At 44.7% G+C, this 17,449-nt stretch overlaps 1 long non-coding RNA gene across 3 annotated transcripts in view; it reads left to right on the top strand.

Moving 5' to 3' along the window:
• LOC144494092 (uncharacterized) overlaps positions 1–17,449 on the top strand; it is a 34,709-nt gene that overhangs the window by 9,448 nt on the left and 7,812 nt on the right. For 2 of the 3 annotated variants that reach the window (XR_013497818.1, XR_013497819.1), the window contains one exon: positions 1,381–3,278. This is a non-coding gene — a long non-coding RNA (uncharacterized LOC144494092). The remainder of the gene's footprint in view (positions 1–1,380; positions 3,279–17,449) is intronic. The other variant, XR_013497820.1, reaches the window with a different exon arrangement.

The raw sequence follows: 17,449 nt of genomic DNA, 5'->3' as shown, positions 1-17,449 counted from the left end.
CTCCTCTGGATCCTTTCCAAGGCCAGCACATCCTTCCTTAGATATGGGGCCCAAAACTGCTCACAATACTCCAAAGGGTGGTGGGTGTCTGGGATTCACTGCTTGACTTGGTGGTGGAGGCAGAGACCCTAAACTCTTAAAAAGTACCTCGTTCGACACCTTAAATGCTGTAAGCTACAGGGCTATGTGCCAGGTGCAGGAAGGTGGGGTTAGAAGGGACACCTGGGTGTTCCCTGGCTGGCACGGACAAGATAGGCCAAATGGCTTCCTTATGCGCTCTAATCTTTCTATGGTTATACGGTTCTATGGATTTTGCAGGTTGATACTCAACCTATTTGGCTGTGTTACAAACACATGTTCCTTAGCCATCAAGTCCGGGGCTGGGCTTCAAGCCTGGAAGCTCTGGCTTAGAGGCAAGGATTCTATCCACTGAGCTACAAGACCACTCTGTCCTCTCAAGGGTTAATGTTTAATATGTAAATATACAGTCTACATCAATAGTCACATAAGATCACGCCAACAGTACAAGGAGGGAAATAGTAGAGCCTCAAGTTGAGTCTGTGTTTAGTTGGCATAGTCTTCAAATAAGGTCAATTTTGCCAATGGTCTGACCTCCAGCTGTATTTGCAAATCCAGATCCACAAATACCACATCTAAGACCCACAACGAGATAACAGAATCATCTCTCTCAAGTTCCCTGTTTGAGTTCCTACCAGTCTGAATGCAAACCGTTTGTCTCCAGCAATAACTTCTCTTTCTATTCATTCAATTTAAGTTACAGAAAATACAGAATTTTTTCCAACTGAACATTAAGTAGATGGAAGACACTGTATTCAAGCCTGACCATAAATACTGTCTCGTCAATAATTTTATCCCTCCTCCCTTCATTCTATTACTCGGTCTGAGCCAGATCGTGCAGAACCTTGTCGCCCGGTTGGACCCAGAGCTGTCATCCTATCATATTAATCATCAAATACTACCATCCCAATGCAACTGCCTGCCTCATTCCTTGTTTCAACCTCTTACCTACCGCCTAGCCCTGATGAAGAGGACTTCCTCCTCAATTTAGGACTGAGTTGAGGAGGAACTTCTTCATACAAAGGGTTGTGAATCTGTGGAATTCCCTGCCCAGTGAAGCAGTTGACGCTACCTCATTGAATGTTTTTAAGGCAAGGATAGATAAATTTTTGAACAGTAAGGGAATTAAGGGCTATGGTGAATGGGCGGGTAAGTGGAGCTGAGTCCACAAAAAGATCAGCCATGATCTAATTGAATGGCGGAGCAGGCTCGAGGGGCCAAATGGCCTACTCCTGCTCCTAGTTCTTATGTTCTTATGAGTATATGGTCTCGAAACACTAACTCTATTTTCTCTCTCCACAGATGCTGCTGGGCCTGCTGAGCTTTTCCAGCATTTTCCGTTTTCGTCTCTTATCTTCACATCGTGGCTGGATTTTGCCACGGTGGTGCAGGTGGATCAGAGGGTGTAAAAACTGGCAAATGCACTGTGCAGCTTGCTCGATGTTAAGCTCCCTCCATGCAATTTTCCTGGAGGCAACTTCTGAGAGGATAGGCAGCTGACAGGAAGCAGTGGGCAGTCAATCATGGTCATTAGGAGGCATTTGAGCAGTAGTATAATCAGGAATTGAGATTTTACAAGAAGTGCACTGCATGGCAGGAAGCCCTTGATGAAAGCAGCAGCCATTTAAAAATAAAGGAGCAATTATCAAGAGGAAACTTGTATATATCCACTAACCAGCCATCTTTGAAGCAGATCTGTATGTTTGTGATTGGTACCAGATGCGACAATCTTGGAGAATGTTTATTTCATAACGATGCAAGGGGAATTTGACAGCTGAGGTCCTAGATCCACTGCGTCTGACAATGGGTGGAACATGTTCAAGGTCAGGCTGGAGCAGTGGAACTGGCCCCAGCAATAAAAGAAGTCACCCTGGCCATGGGATACAGAGGAGCTGGTCGAGGGGCAGGAAAGACCAGAAGATAATAACTGCAGAATCAGATGTATTGCCAGAAGATCAGCTTCCTGCACTTAGAGTAGCAGTTTGACTGATGACTTCACCTCCGCAGGCAGATGGTGGCAGAGTAGTGCACTCTCCCGGAGTGGGGGCATCCTGTGCCAGTAGTTGTTTTGGGCTCTTTTCTGGTGTTGGCAGCTGGCCTATTTGGCATCTCGCAGTCAACAGCTCACAGCTGCATTTCCCCAGTGACAGATGCACTCTTTCCAGTGACATCTGACATCATTGCCTTCAGCACAGATGTGGCCAGTCAGGGAGTTTGCCTTAATGACAGCATTCCCTCATGTATATATGCCCTTTGTATCAGGTCCCTGTGTCACCAACCGGGTCAGAGCTGCTCTTTGTCCTCGGATGGGGACTGTCCACAGCGGCCTCACCCTCTATTTCCTGCTTCTGTTCTGATCAGCTGTGATGCTTATATCTTCCTGGAACTTAATTAACAACAACGCTTAATAAACAAAAGGCCATTCCATAGCTTAAACAATATTGGAGGATCAAAATTCTAGGTGTTTTCATAGCAATACTTAATTTATTTTACATACGTTGGCACCCATGTTAAAACAGCGGAAAAATTATGTACAAGTAAGCACTAATGCAATATCTCCAGCAGTAATTTCTATGCTTTCAGCTGACATTCATTTTCAAAGACTGGGACAGGGAGATGTACAGAACTTGGGCAGAAATTATTCCTGGGCTTACTTGGGGAAAGTGAACTAAATTCGTCTGCTTGCAGTAAAAGTTATTGAACCATTGAAAAGAGTGACTGAAGCTAACCCTGCAGACATGGTCAGCAATCTCAGCTCGCCTGACTCTGATGTAGACAGTTACAGTCAGACAATTACAGTGGGTATAGGTTTGGATACTGGTCTATAGGACTCAATCCTGCTTAACAGGAAAGAAAATCAGACCGTTACCAATCAGTTGCTTCAGTTTTTACTTGGCTAACATCTCTTTTTAATTAAAATTTACACACTGAATTAAATAGGGAAATTCCTCTCCTGCAAAAGATACTTTATATATCCTTTTTGTTCTGCTGGGGGGTTGGTTCCTGGTCTCAGTGATTGGGAATTGGCTGTGAGCTCTTGTGCCTTACTTTGTCAATGTTTCCTTCATCACAGATGAGGTTTGACCCAACGCTGACTGCATGCACTGCAGTTGCTGCCTGCAGGATTTTCAGATTACAGTGCTCACAACTGCTGCACCACCAAGGCAAGGAGGCCCTGCTGATCCTTGTCTAACATGTTGGTAAGCTGGCATTGTGAGCTGCAGCCACTTGCAAAGTGCATTCCGCATGCTAGTGAAAGGAGCTGGCAGCTGAGGAGTGTACAAATTCATGAATTAGGAGCATAGATTCATAGATGTTTACAGCAGAGAAGGAGGCCATTTGGCCCATTGTGTCCACGCTGGTCAGCAATAATCTGACTAAACTAATCCCATTTTCCAGCACTTGGCCTAGAGCCCTGGAGGTTATGGCAACTCAAGTCAATATCTGAATACTTTGTAAACGTTACGAGAGTTGCTGACTCAACCACCCTTTCAGGCAGTGAGTTCCAGACTCCCACCATCCTCTGCGTGAAAAGGTTTCTCGTGAACTCCCCTTCTACCTCTTACCTTAAATCTATGCCACCTGGTTATTGACCCCTCAACTAATGAAAAAAGTGCCTTTCTATCCACCCCATGTCCCTCATAATCTTATACACCTTGATCAGGTCCCCTCTCAACCTTCGCTGCACCAAGGCAAGCAGCCCCAGCCTGTTCAATCTTTCCTCATAGTTCAGACCTTCCAGCCCAGGCAGCATCTTGGTAAATCTTCTCTGCACCTTCTCCAGTGCAATCATATCCTTCCTATAATGTGGTGACCAGAACTGCACACAGTACTCCGGCTGTGGCCTAACCAGCATTTTATACAGTTACAGCAACACCTCCCTGTTCTGGTACCCTATACCTCGGCTAATAAAGGCAAGTATCTTCTTAGCCACCTTAGCAGTAGGGCATCCAACCCCTCGAGCCTGTTCTGCCATTTCATAGAATCGTGGTTGACCTGATTGTGGCCTAACTCCACATTCGACCTAATTCTGATAACATTTGATCACTTGTTAGTCCTTAAAAATATTCATTGACTCTGCCTCGAACACTCTCTGAAGGTTGGTTTTAGCCTGTGAATGTAGATGGGGTGTGTATCGCTGTTGCTGGTGTTAACTCTTTAATTCATTATCAATGGTTCAATCTGTTTCACTAGATACCAAACTTTCATAAAGCAATTTACAGATTAGATCACAATTTCCTCCTTTACTCAGATGTTTGTAAACAGCACCACTGCCATGAACAGCTATTTGATAAAACCCTCCCATTTAGTCATAAATACGTGACATGATGGGAGTCAATGATATTGAGCATGACATGCTGGGTCTGACTCAAATTGTGGGCTGAATTTCCTGAGTGGGTTGCGATCCTGACGTCAGGATGAGTTCCGGGAATCTAGAAGTGGCTGTGATGGGATGATGGATATGATCTGCCCAGAGGCAGCCAATTAAGATCGTAGAATAGATCATACAGTGCAGAAGGAGGCCATTAGGCCGATCGAGCCTGCACTGACAACAATCCCAGCCAGGCCCTAACCCCACGTATTTACCCTGCTCGTCCTCCTGACACTAAGGAGAAAATTACCATGACCAATCAACCTAACCCGCACATCTTTGGAGTGTGGGAAGAAACCGAAGCACCCGGAGGAAACCTACGCAGACACGGGGAGAATGTGCAAACTCCACACAGACAGACACCGAAGGTTACAATTGAACCAGGGTCCCTGGTGCTGTGAGGCAGCAGTGCTAACCAATGTGCCACTTTCAGGACCACTGTCCATTACAGAGAGTGGCCATGTTCCAGTGTTAGGAGGACTAATCAGAGCAGTCTGCTGATAGAGTTGCTGGCCCTCTTCGCAGTGTATGAGATGCCTGCCCATTAGCACAAGCGGCAGTGCCGCCATGGAGGAGCCTTCAGTCAGAGAGAAGATTTGCCATTCTAGCAGGGAAAGCATTAGCAGAGACATCAGTCTCCATGGGGTAACCTCAAGGACATGTCTGCTGCCTGGAAATAGAACCTCTTTGTGAATTACTGTTGGCAAATAAAGTAACTCCCTGACACCCTGAAGTGAGTTCAATATTCCCACTGTGAAGTTGCCTCTCATCCATTCTTGGGGTTTCTGATACTTGGGTCAAAATCCTGGAGCTCCCTCCCTAACAGCACTGCGAGTTTACCTACACCACATGGACTGCGGTGGTTCAAGAAGGCAGCTCACCACCACCTTCTCAGGGGCAACAGCTGGCGATGCCCACATTCTGGGAGAGATTTTTTTTAAATGCACAGAATGGGCCAGTGCACCATTGACAAAATAGCACATGTATGACAAAATCCCCCTCAGCTGGCTGCTCAGTTGACTGCTTTCTGCTTCAAGGAGGTTAACTGTTACCCCCAAGATATTACCTCTGGAAATATCATGTGGTAGTGGCACAACTTCACCAACCGGCTTCGTGAGCAGTTGTCAGCATGCCCATCTCAGAAACATCATGGCAAAACGTAGCCTTCTGTGTACCAGGAGCTGCCCAGGGAAGTGTTCAAATAAATAAAGATGCCAACATAACTGAATTGTGGAACAAAAATAACAGTCAGGCCTCTTTTCTGTCTCTTTCATCTTTCTCTCTTGGTCCCATAGTTCTCCTCTCATTTTATTTAATTTTCCATACATGATTTGGCATGAAATTAAAGACGTTAACTTACGATTTTTGGGGCCTTTTGTGCATCACTAAGGTTTTTTCACTCTGGTTGGTTGAGCAGATGCAAAACTCCTTTTCCTGTTCACATGGGGCAAAGATCTGATGTAAAGAGTATTGCACTAAGTAAATTTCCAATCACTGCATGATCCAGTGAAAAGTCACTAGCAAACCTGTGACAGCTGTGGGAGGTATTTAATGGAGGGGACAGGTGCCTTGTCCACCAACTGGGGAGCTGTGGAGAGCCCTGCAATACCTCTTTCTGAAAGGCCTACCATGCATTTAACTAGGCAGCGACATGCATTCCCTGGGTTCAAGGACCCCGAAGGGGTGGAAGACCCACCCACAGAGAGCTATCAGCCAATCAGAGGCTGGCAACTCTTTGCTGCACAGCAGTGCCACCAGGGAGGTCGAGGCTGCTGACTGTAATACACCCACTCGAGGCCTAATGGTTAACCTCCTAGATGCAGAGAGCAGTCAACTGAGCAACCAGCTGAGGGGGATTTTGTCATACATGTGCTATTTTGTCAATGATGTACAGGCAGAGAAGGTGGTTGTGGGGGAGAGGGGTCAGCAGCAATTGTGGGTAGTGGGGTTGCTGCATCCCTCAATCAGGCACTGAGTGCCTTTGAAAGAGGGGCTCCCCTGACAGGATTTGTTTGTTGTGCACTTTGCATGGCGAGTCCCTTGCCTGCGAATGGGTTAATGCCAGCGACAGCGGGATGAGGCTCTTAAGTGGGCACTCAATGCCCATTCATGGCTGCAATTGGCAGTGGGGCAGGAAGGTGATCCACGGGCTTTGACACAATGGACATAATCGGGGCAGTGACGGAAAGGTTGTATGGTACTCATCTGCCACCCTCCCACCTGATTAAATGCCCCCTGCCATCAAACTCACCATTGAGGATGGTATTAAATTCTGCCCCATGAGTGTAATGAGTGGCTGGCACTGCTTGTTTGCTGTTTATGGCAAAGTACGTTTCGAATAGCTTACTTTTCACGCACCTCTTCCCTTTTATCAGTCATATTTCAGTTTCCTCTTTCAGTAGATGAGCTCTCCAATCTCAGGCTGTTGTGTTGGGTCTAAACCTGTTGATTCTGAGGCTAATGGTGGATATTCGTTAATGTGCACCAGGCATTCCTGCCATGTAGTGAATGAATGTGAGTGGATTCCCTGCATGAGCTGAGTTGGCATTGCCTGCTGAAATGGGGCTCTTGCTGCAACGCAGCACCAGCACCATTATCTATCATCAGCCCTAGATATAAGAGTTCACTAAACCTCAAGAGACTACATACACCCTGCTATGCTCCAGTAGGTCTCCAATCATCCAGAACTGATCTGTATTCTTAAAAAAAACTGAGTTGTACCCAGCTGCCAACAGCTTCTCTAGTTCTTGTTTACTTTCTTCTTGGAACTCTCAATATTTTTAGCTTCCTTCGATGTTTCCTCATTGCTATTGTTTCAGCTGCTGCTCTGGGATTTCAGTTGTGTCCTAAAGTTCCATTGAACTGTTCAAATAAATTCTAATTTCCTTTCATCTATAAATACTTTTTATTCGTTCATGGGATGTGGGCGTTGCTGGCTGGGCCAACATTTATTGCCCATCCATGAGGGCATTTAAGAGTCAACCACATTGATGGGGTCTGGAGTCACATGTAGACCAGACTGGGTAAGGGTGGCAGATTTCCTTCCCTAAAGGACATTAGTGAACCAGATGTTTTTTTTCACGACAATCGACAATGATTTCATGGTCATCATTAGACTTTTTTAATTCCAGATTTTTCGTGAATTCAAATTTCATCATCTGCCATGGTGGGATTTGAATCCAGGTCTCCAGGAAATTATCCTGGGTCTCTGGATTACTAGTCTAGCAACAATATGCCACTGCCTCCCCCTATTTGAGGTCTTTAAGCCTTTTAGCTCGCTTTATCAGCGAGGTGCTGCTTCTAATGTGGGAGAAACCATATCCTCGAGATCAATGACTGTTAGTCAACTGGAGCTAACTGGTTGCCCATTGATTCGACCTGTGTTTCCAGGTTCATATACTTTACTCTGTGTTCTTTCTGGAAGATCAGATAATTTAGGTTGCACAAAAACAAAATGGCCAAATAAGTGATAACCTTAAAGTGTTCGCAAGAAGTCTCTCAAGCTGTGAAACAACATTAATTGAATTGTCACCCATACTTTTCTTAAACTCAGACTTTGATTATTGCTCTCCTGGCTAACCTCCCATCTTCCATTCTTCATAAAGATATTCAAAACTCTGCTGCCCTGATCCCAACTTGCACCAGATCCTACTCATCCATCACTGTGTTTGTGGCTGTGTTTACTGACCTACCTTGGCTCCTAGTCCAACAATGGCTCAATTATAAAATTCTCATCCTTGTGTTGCAATCCTTGCATTGTCCCACCCCTCCCTAACTCGAATCCCCCTCCAGCCTCAAAGGTCCTCCAACTACTCTGCGTTTCTCCAACTCCCGCTATTGTGCATTCCCCAATTCCTTTGTCCTAGCATTAGCAGCCATACCTTTAACCACATAGACAATCTCCGGCGGGATCTTACCGGCTGTTCATGCCACATTCCTGCTGCAGCGTGGTTGGAGAATTTTGCGCCCAGCCAAATCTCCGTTCACTGCAGCAGGATGGGAAAATCCCGCCGGTGTGAACGGCTGTAACATTCCGGCCTAAGCTCTGGAATTCTTTGAATGAAGATCTTTGCCTCTCTACCCACCCCCCCTCTTCTCCTTTAAAACCTACCCCTTTAGTTCAGATTTTAGTCATAAATCATATTTTCTCCTAATTTGGCTTAGTGCCAATTTATAGCTGATTACGCTCCTGTGAAGCCTTGCCCGCCACGGAATCGGCATGGGAGAGGGTCTGACAACGGAAATCTCCATTGACGTTGGGGGGGTATTTCTGGTCTCGCCCGAGTGAGGCCGTAAAATCCCGCCCGTGGCGTTGTTCGCCTGTATGTTAAAGGTGCTATTTAAATGCAAGTTGTTGTTGTAAAGCAAAATTCAGCATTGTGAACTGCAGTGTATAATGGAAATTGTTAGAGAAATTGTCCTTTTGGTGAAAAAGGGGTAATAAATCAACAGGTACAGTGTGAAACAGGGAAGCTACCAATCTGGTGAGGTGGCCGTTTAATTAGCATGCGTGAGATCCATGAGATGTTAATGAATACAAACGTGCTTCTCGACATTATTCATCGGGAAACCTGACCCCTGTTTAATTCACCCTGAAAGAAAGGAGAACAAAATCTGGACAGTTTACTCTATCGTCAAGAATCAGATCTTTTGTCTCCTGCTGAGTTAAGTGCACCCGTCCGCCACGAATGGAAAATTCTGCCCTATATTTCAAAACAAATGTGTTTTGGTCTCTTCAATTTTGTGGTTTGTATTCAGGATACAAAGATGTGGCAATTGTGCTGGGATGGAATGTGTTCTGCCTGTGGAAATGTTCAACTGTGAGACTGAAACATATAGAGAGGATCAATGACAATTTTTTCAAACATGTTGTTAGCCTCAATGCCAGGTCTGCGATGACTGATTTCACTGCTTTGACTGAAGCGCTAAAATGAATACTGTTTTTTTGTTTAGTCTCCTAGTGTATCAGAATATTCATGCATGAGACTCTGCTTTTTACCACTAAACAACAATGACAGATGGCAATATAATCACAGCCACTTTCTCTCGTTGCTTTGCAAATATTGCTACTTGAACACTTGATATGGTAGAAAGGGGGCATTAGAACCATATTTGACTGGGTTCACTTGGATTTGAATGAGACGTTAATGTTACTTGATTGTCATGCAACTTTAGTAGCAACTGCTTGGACAGCATGTCCTTCCTGGCTGGACTCAAGATAAATTACTATTTTGATGGAGAATGCAAATGTTTCCAGTTTCACTTCATGTTCAACTGCCCCAGAACACTGGTGTACTTTAACTGACACACAGTTTGTCCCATCTACAAGATGCACTGCAGGAACTCACCAAGGCTTCTTTTTTTAAATTCCAATTCAATCAAATCAAGTCCAATTCAGAGTCTCAACAAGTTGAGACATTCCCGATCCAAGCTGACAAGACAGGGCTCTCACCTCCTGTCTTGGGCTTGATCTACATGATCCAAGCTGATTGGAGTAGGCAGAGCTCCTCCTCCAAGGCTTGGTCTCATCTGCATCTTAGCCAAAAGGCCGACATGCCGCTTTTAAAAATTGCTTCAAACGAAGCTAAAATGTAACCTAATGACTTCAACCAAGCACAGCATGTCGATACTACACTTGATCTTCTTAGACAGCAGTTTCCAAACCCAATATTGTCTAGAAGGACAAGGATAGCAGGCACATGGGAGCACCACCACCTGGAAGTTCCCCTCCAAGCCACTCACCATCCCAATTTGGAATATATCACTGTTCTTTCATTGTAGCTGGGTCAAAATCCTGGAAATCCCTCCCTAACAGCACAGCAGATATACCTACACCACGTGGACTGCAGCGGTTCAGGAAAGCAGCTCATTACCACTTGCTCAAGGGCAATTAGGGATGGATAATTTGTGCTGGCCTAATCAGTGAAGCCCCACATCCCTTGAATGAATTAAAAAAGATCCCAGGACTCATTGGAAAGGCAAGTTCCCAATACAATTTGCAGACCAACACCAAAAACAACTTGTATTTACGTAGCACCTTTGAAGTAAAATATCTCAAGGCCCTTCACAGGAGGATTATAAAGCCTGAGCCACATAATCTAATATTAAAACAGATGGCCAAAAGGTTATTTGGCTACTAAAGAAGTAGGCTTTAGGAGAAAAGTGAGGTAGAGAGGGCAGTGAGGTTTGGGGGAGCTTAGGCCCCAAGCAGCTGGAGCACAGCTAATATTGATGGCACTATTACAATCAAGGATGCTCAGGAGACCAGAAATAAAGGAACGTAGATATCTTGGAGGGTTGTGGGGCTGAAGAAGATTACCGATAGGGATAAGGCCAAGGAGAGATGTGAAAACAAAGATGAGAATTTCAACAGTGAGGTGATGATTAACTGGGAGCCAGTGTAAGTAGAGTAAATGTGGCCTATACTCCATAGAATTCAGAAGAACCGTACAAAGTACTGAATGGGCATAATTGGGTAGGCATTGAGAGGGTGTTTCCCCCAGCTGGGAAAGTAGAACAGGAGGGTCATAGGCCCGTAATCTTCTTGGCACCTTGGAGGCGGTTCCTGGCAGAAAGCCAGCACAGCCTTCTCTGAAACTCCAGTGGTAGAACCACCAGACTAAAGGAGCAACAATCACCCCAGTGGAGAGTTTCCTTTCCAGTCTGATGGCCGAACAGATCAGGACCCCTTAGTTTAAATATTCCACCCTCATGCTCACCTACCTAGCTCAGCAGCGCCTCCCGATCCTGCTGAGGCAGCTCGTCATCGAGTGCCGTGGGTTGTCTCATCTGACCTTCCACATTGCTGTCCTGCCCGCAATCCTTAATTGGATAGTGAGCACAGAGATAGCCTGTTAATGAGATAATAATACTGTGCAGACACCAGCGGGGTCAGGATCTGGAATCGGAAATCATCCCGACCCTCAGTTAATTCCGATCTCTGAAAGGTTCCGTTCACAGTCTCAGGATAAGAAGGGGTGAACATTTAGGAGAAACTTCTTCTCTTGGAAGATTGTGAATCTTTGGCATTCTCTACCCCCCCCCCCCACCCCCCCAACCCCCCCCCCCCACCCCCCAACCCCCACCCCCCAAACCCCCACCCCCACCCCCCAAACCCCCACCCCCCGCCCCCCACTCCCCCGCCCCCTCACCCCCCCGCCCCCCCCCAGGGTTGTGAATGCTCCATTGTGGAATATATTGGAGGTTGGGATAGACAAGATTTTTGGTCGCTCAGGGAATGAAGGGAAATGAGAAGCGGGCAGTTGAAGTGAAACTGAGGCCAGATATCAGCCATGATCGTATTGGATGGTGGATCAGCCTCAAGCGCCCCATGGTCCACCCCTGCTCCTATTTCCTTTGTTCATATGTCATTTTTAAAATTATTTATTTATTAGTGTCACAAGTAGGCTTACATTAACACTGCAATGAAGTTACTGTGAAAATCCTAGTCGCCACACTCCGGCACCTGTTCGGGTACACTGAGAGAGAATTTAGCATGGTCAATGCACCTAACCAGCACATCTTTCAGACTGTGGGAGGAAACCGGCCACAGTCAGACGTTGAGTGAAGATATCAGTCTTTGAGTTTCTAGCAGTACCGAGGAAGCAAGTTGATTTTATTGATTTCAACAACTCAGGCATCCCATTCTCACTGGGTGGGCCAGGTTAAAACCATGATCAAAATGATCCAACTCTTAAATAAAATCCTTTCCATTTTCTCTTATCGTTTAAAGAGGTTGTGTTGACCTGGTAGAATGTCTTCCAGCTGTGGTCAAGTGAAATGCTTTACTACGCTCCTATAGAGAGAAGAGTACAATGGTGCTCCAGCTTCCATTGCACTGGCTCCAATGGTGCTGTAGAGCCAGATTTCTCTGTCATTATTCCTTAAATAGACGCACGTGACAGCCACCACAACCGGTTCCTGAAGCAGTTTTCCACATATTACCCCAATAATGGAAGAAAAGTGTTTCTGGGGGGCAGAAGCCATCTCACAGAACGTGTGTTGTACTTTCTCAGTGTGCTGCTTTATCCCACTAGTCGCAGGATTTATCGCATTCATTTAAATCTCTCGGCTTTGATTTGCTATGCTGCCACCTCATGGACGAGGTCATAACTACAACAACACTTAACTGCATTTGTATGGCACTTCTTGCATAAAATATTCCAAAGTGTCAGACAAGGAGGAAGCTAGACTGAGTGAGAAAGGAATTAGGAGAATTGGCTGGAACTAGTGATAAAATGGTAGATTTTGCAGATCCTTTTAAAAAAATTAGAAATGAGTGTTAAGGCCAATAACTTTAAGGAGGGCGTTTCTGCGGTTCTTTACTTGCTCGTACAGCTTTTGGTGTTTGGTTACAGGTAGTGGAAGAAACTTTTCATGAAGTAAGGAATATAACGAGGGCGAGGGATACTGAGGCGTAGAGGACTGCAGGGCATGCCTAGTGTGTAACACTCCGGCATGTTGCAGAGGCTGAATGGCGTGAGGCTGCATCTGAATTTGGTGCATTGGGAAATAGAGAATATCTGCTTCAGCTCGAATTCAGTACTCCCTCAGAGCTGGGATTGGGAGCAGGGAGAGGTACATAAAAATTGGGCACCATGGCAGCAGCATCATACTCATTGCCTACCAACCACTGCCCACCAGGGGTGTATTTTACCTACAGTGAGGAAGGTGTTGAGTACCCGCATGTCCGTGGGTTAATTGAAGCCCTTGAGTAATAGAGAGTGAAGGGCCTCTTCCTGCCAAGGCTGGGATTTTACCCATAGCGGTAGAGAGGCCAGATCCAAGTTTCCAAGCCACTGGGTGAAACATGTCAACATAAAGACCGCATGGGGAGGCTTGCCTCTGGTTTTGAGCAACCTACCTTTCCCATCCCCACCTGCCCCGTCAACCTTGGGTTTCTTCGAACACGAACCGTGCAATCAGCTGATTGATTTTTGTCCACTGACAGACGGTTGGATGATTTCTGTTCATGTTAACTGGGGTAGGTGCATTCTCAATATTTACAATCACATTCTGCTTGGTTGGATGAGTGGTGAAGTCTTCAGCTGACGAAGGAGCAGCGCTCCGAAAACTTGTGATTTCAAATAAACCTGTTGGACTATAACCTGTTGTCGTGTCACCTCTCATCTTGTTCACCCCAGTCCAACACCAGCATCTCCACATCATCTGCTCGATTGTGTGTACCTTGTAGCCGAGAATTGTAATCCTTTTTTTCTCTGAGTGAAATGAATTGGAGTTTTTGAACATTATTTGGTTATGTAATGTCTGATGCTGTCCCATTGTAACCAATCAGTCCAAGAACATTGAAGCGGCAGCCTGCAGATTCTATACCTTTGGAATTTTGAAACTGTTCATTTTATAATATTCTATTTACCCTACACATCATAAGCACAACGAGCATCTTGAGCAAACTGTCAGCTTAGTGCAGCCTAGATACCTGCTTCCAACACTAAAGTCAAAGGACCGCGGCAGGGGGTAGAGGGACTAAGGCCTTCGGCCCACAGAGGCTAAAGGCAGTGGTGAGGATGGGCCTAAGGCAAACAATGCCGAATGGGGAAAAGGGGCAATAGAGCCATGCCCCCAAAAAATAAAAGTTAAAAGAGAAACAATAGAGAAAACTGGGGGAAAAGAACATTGAATGGACTGGGGTTATTGAGTTTGGAGGACTCTTCTGGGAGTATGGGCGGGATTCTCCAACCTTGTTCATTCCTCTACCTCAACCAGTGAGAATGGAGAATTTGGTACTCAGCCAAAATTCCATTTACTGCAACGGTGCTGGAGAATCCCAGTCACGGTTGAGATCAGAGGTTTCTGGCATATGTGACAAATGGGAGAAAACATTGCATTGTAATGAATTCTAATGAACAGTGCAACGTCACAGCGCCATCTAGTTTTGGAAGGTTTGAAAGGCAAGGATAATGAAGCTTGCATATTTTATGGATTTTAGAACTAGATATGTCACACAGATGCGCTGCGAATAGCGCATTATGACCTTTCTGTAAGCTAAAGGAATGCGTGTGGTAAGTAGCACTTTTAGTATGTGATAGGTGTGGCTCAGAGACTTGGCGCTGTTCAGTGTTACAACCATCCCTTCTGGATAATGATTGCCATGGTGGATGTGTGTAATCTGTGTATAGATCCATGATGAAGTCCACATTGCAAGATTATGATGCAATCACTGAGGGTTTATTGAGTGATAATGAAGAGTTGATTTAATGTGCATGTGAAATTTAGCTTGAATTTTTAATTAAAGCTAGCCATGGGGAAAAGGATCATTACAGCAGTGAGATCCATCTGTGTTCCAGCTCACAATCCAAAAATATGCATAGAAGGAAATTAACTTTTTTATAACACAGCTGTTATTTTTTTTAGTTTGAGTATAATATTTAAATTTCTTTACTGCTCTCTATTTTTATTAAGTTGAGCTGTGTTCTTTAGATTGCTGGAGTAGGGGTTAGTCAGCATTGCAATCAAATGGTGGCCCAAGATTTGCTCTCTCCCTATCCTGGCGAACGATTTCCTCTGTGTATTGGGTATGGAGAGTCGAAAACTCATTGATAAAGGGCATATCAAATATTTCACTTTACTCGGGAGCATGAGGAAGTCTTCCACCCACTGATGTCAATGGAACATCTGTATGACCCGTGATTCACCCCGCCCTCCAACACCACCTTCAAATTTTCTTCCCTAATCTCCTGAAGGTGAACAAACATACTAAAAACAGAGCGTTTCCCAGATGTGTGAACACATGAACATGTGAATTGGGAGCAGGAGTAGGCCACTCGGCCCCATTAGCTTTCTCCACCGTTCAACAAGACCACGGCATTCCTGCCTACCGATAACCTTTCAACCCACTTGTTAATCAAGAACCCATCAAGCACTGCCTTAAAACTATTCAAAGACTCTGCTTTCACTGCTTTTCGAGGACGAGAGTTCCAAAGACTCATGAACATCTGAGAGAAAAAAATTCTCCTCATCTCTGTCTTAAATGAGTGATGCCTTATTTTTAAACAGTGACTGGTTTTAGATTCTCCCACAAGGGGAAACCCTCAGAACCTTAAAGGTTTTGATCGAGTCACCTCTTACTCTTCTAAACTCTAGTGGATAACCTCTCCAACCATTCCTAGTAAGAAAACCCGCCCATTCCTAGTAATTCAGTCTCAGAAGACCTTTTATTGGTGGAGGAACATCATAACTAAACTTAACCCTATTCCCACATGCCATTCACGTGCAAGCACTTTGATTACACAAGTTACTGACTCATGCTCAAGAACAGGAAACACAATGGCCGGAATTTTACCGCCATGCCCACCCCGCGGCTCACAGAACGGAATTCTCCGTTGGCCTCGGGCCGGATTTTAAAACCCTCACCCGAGCGAGGTCGTAAAATACTGGCAAATGTTTTCTTTCTATCTCCCCTAGTGATGGACAATTAATATATATCCACAGCTACCACCATGGCTGGGATTAACTGGTTCAGCAAAGACCGGGATAAAATTTATTATGAGTGCCATATTTTGCATGGGCAGCAAATTTACTGATTGTACCAATGAGGAAATTTTCCTGAAGGCTCAAATTGTGTCAAATTCTACCCTCCACAGCGCGTACTAAATTTCTCTTGCTCATTGCTTTGTGCGGCTCTGTGATAGCCTGGCTTCCTGTGATTCACAAGGTTGAGAGCTTGACTCTCATTCCAGTGACTGGACCATATAATCTAAGTCATGTTTCAGTGGATTGATGCATTGTCATAGGTACCTTTTGGATGATACTTTAAATTGAGGTTTCAGATGCAAACTGAGGTGGATGTGAAAGATCTCATTGCACTATTTTGAAGAGCAAGAGAGTTCTCTTGGTGTCCTGGCCAACACTTACCCCTCATTCCTTAGCTTTAAACACCTTCTCAAATTCCAATGTCTTTATTCACCTCTCCAAACTTAGCCTGAGTGTTCACTTATCTCTCCCTCTCTGTGAAATGCTTTGAGGCATTTTTCTACATTAACAGAAATGAATTCCATGTAAATGGAATGTCGATTGTTGTTATCTCTGGCTATTGAGATATTGTGTCAAGATCTCCAAACATGGGGATTTTTTTTACCTTTAATAGACATAGGGTGGGGAACAAGCCAAATTCCTAAATGTGCTCCTGTTTGAGATGTTGTGCATCAGGAATACCACTAGTGAAAATTTGCCCTGAAACAGTACAGGAAAAAAAAGCACATAAAATGTAGCAAATTTTACAATTGCATCTCAGTGGGATGTGGACAGAGGACTGGCCGTCACAATTCTTTGACCTCCCACCTCCTCAGTACAGCCTCTTTCCCAGTACAGAGCACCACAGTCTATCCCTGTATTTGCAACTCACTGCAATTGCCTTCTCCAGGAATCAGTGATCGATTCAGGATTGTAATCAACTCGACAATTTTATTGAGTTAGAACAGATGACCTAGAATGCCTTATGCTTTATAATAATCTCACAACACCAGGTTAAAGTCCAACAGGTTCATTTGGTAGCACGAGCTTTTGGAGCGCTGCTTCTTCATCAGGTGAGTGCAGGATTTGTAATAAATAATGTTAAAAAAAATCCCCCCCATGTCGCCCTAAGCCTTGCCCACTTTTCATCATAATTTATCGTGACCAGTCATTTTAGGAAAGTGTGAATTTACTGTCAATCCTACTCGCTGCTAATTCAATAATCTGGCTGCTTATTTTATCTAATTTAGTTAGAAGATTTTCTTAAATGAGGCAATAACTATTACTGCCAATTAAATAGTGAATGTTTTTGTGGGTGAGGAGAGTAAAAGGTGGATCCCTGGGCTTTCTCCTCAAAGCATCAGATGTTTGTAGATCCTGCTCACACATTAGTTAACTTCAAAACCCGTAAGTACACCGAGTAGCAGCCCCAGCTTCAGCTGTGTTGTACCTTTTTACTATTCACTAAAACCTTGCATTATTCATTGCAGTAGTCAATACATTACTAAGCCAGTTTGCCAGAAACAG

This window comes from Mustelus asterias, chromosome 5, assembly GCF_964213995.1.
Source record: "Mustelus asterias chromosome 5, sMusAst1.hap1.1, whole genome shotgun sequence".
NCBI classification, from domain to species: domain Eukaryota; kingdom Metazoa; phylum Chordata; class Chondrichthyes; order Carcharhiniformes; family Triakidae; genus Mustelus; species Mustelus asterias.
Note: the sequence above shows the minus strand (reverse complement) of the source record. Positions and strands in the feature narration are given on the sequence as shown.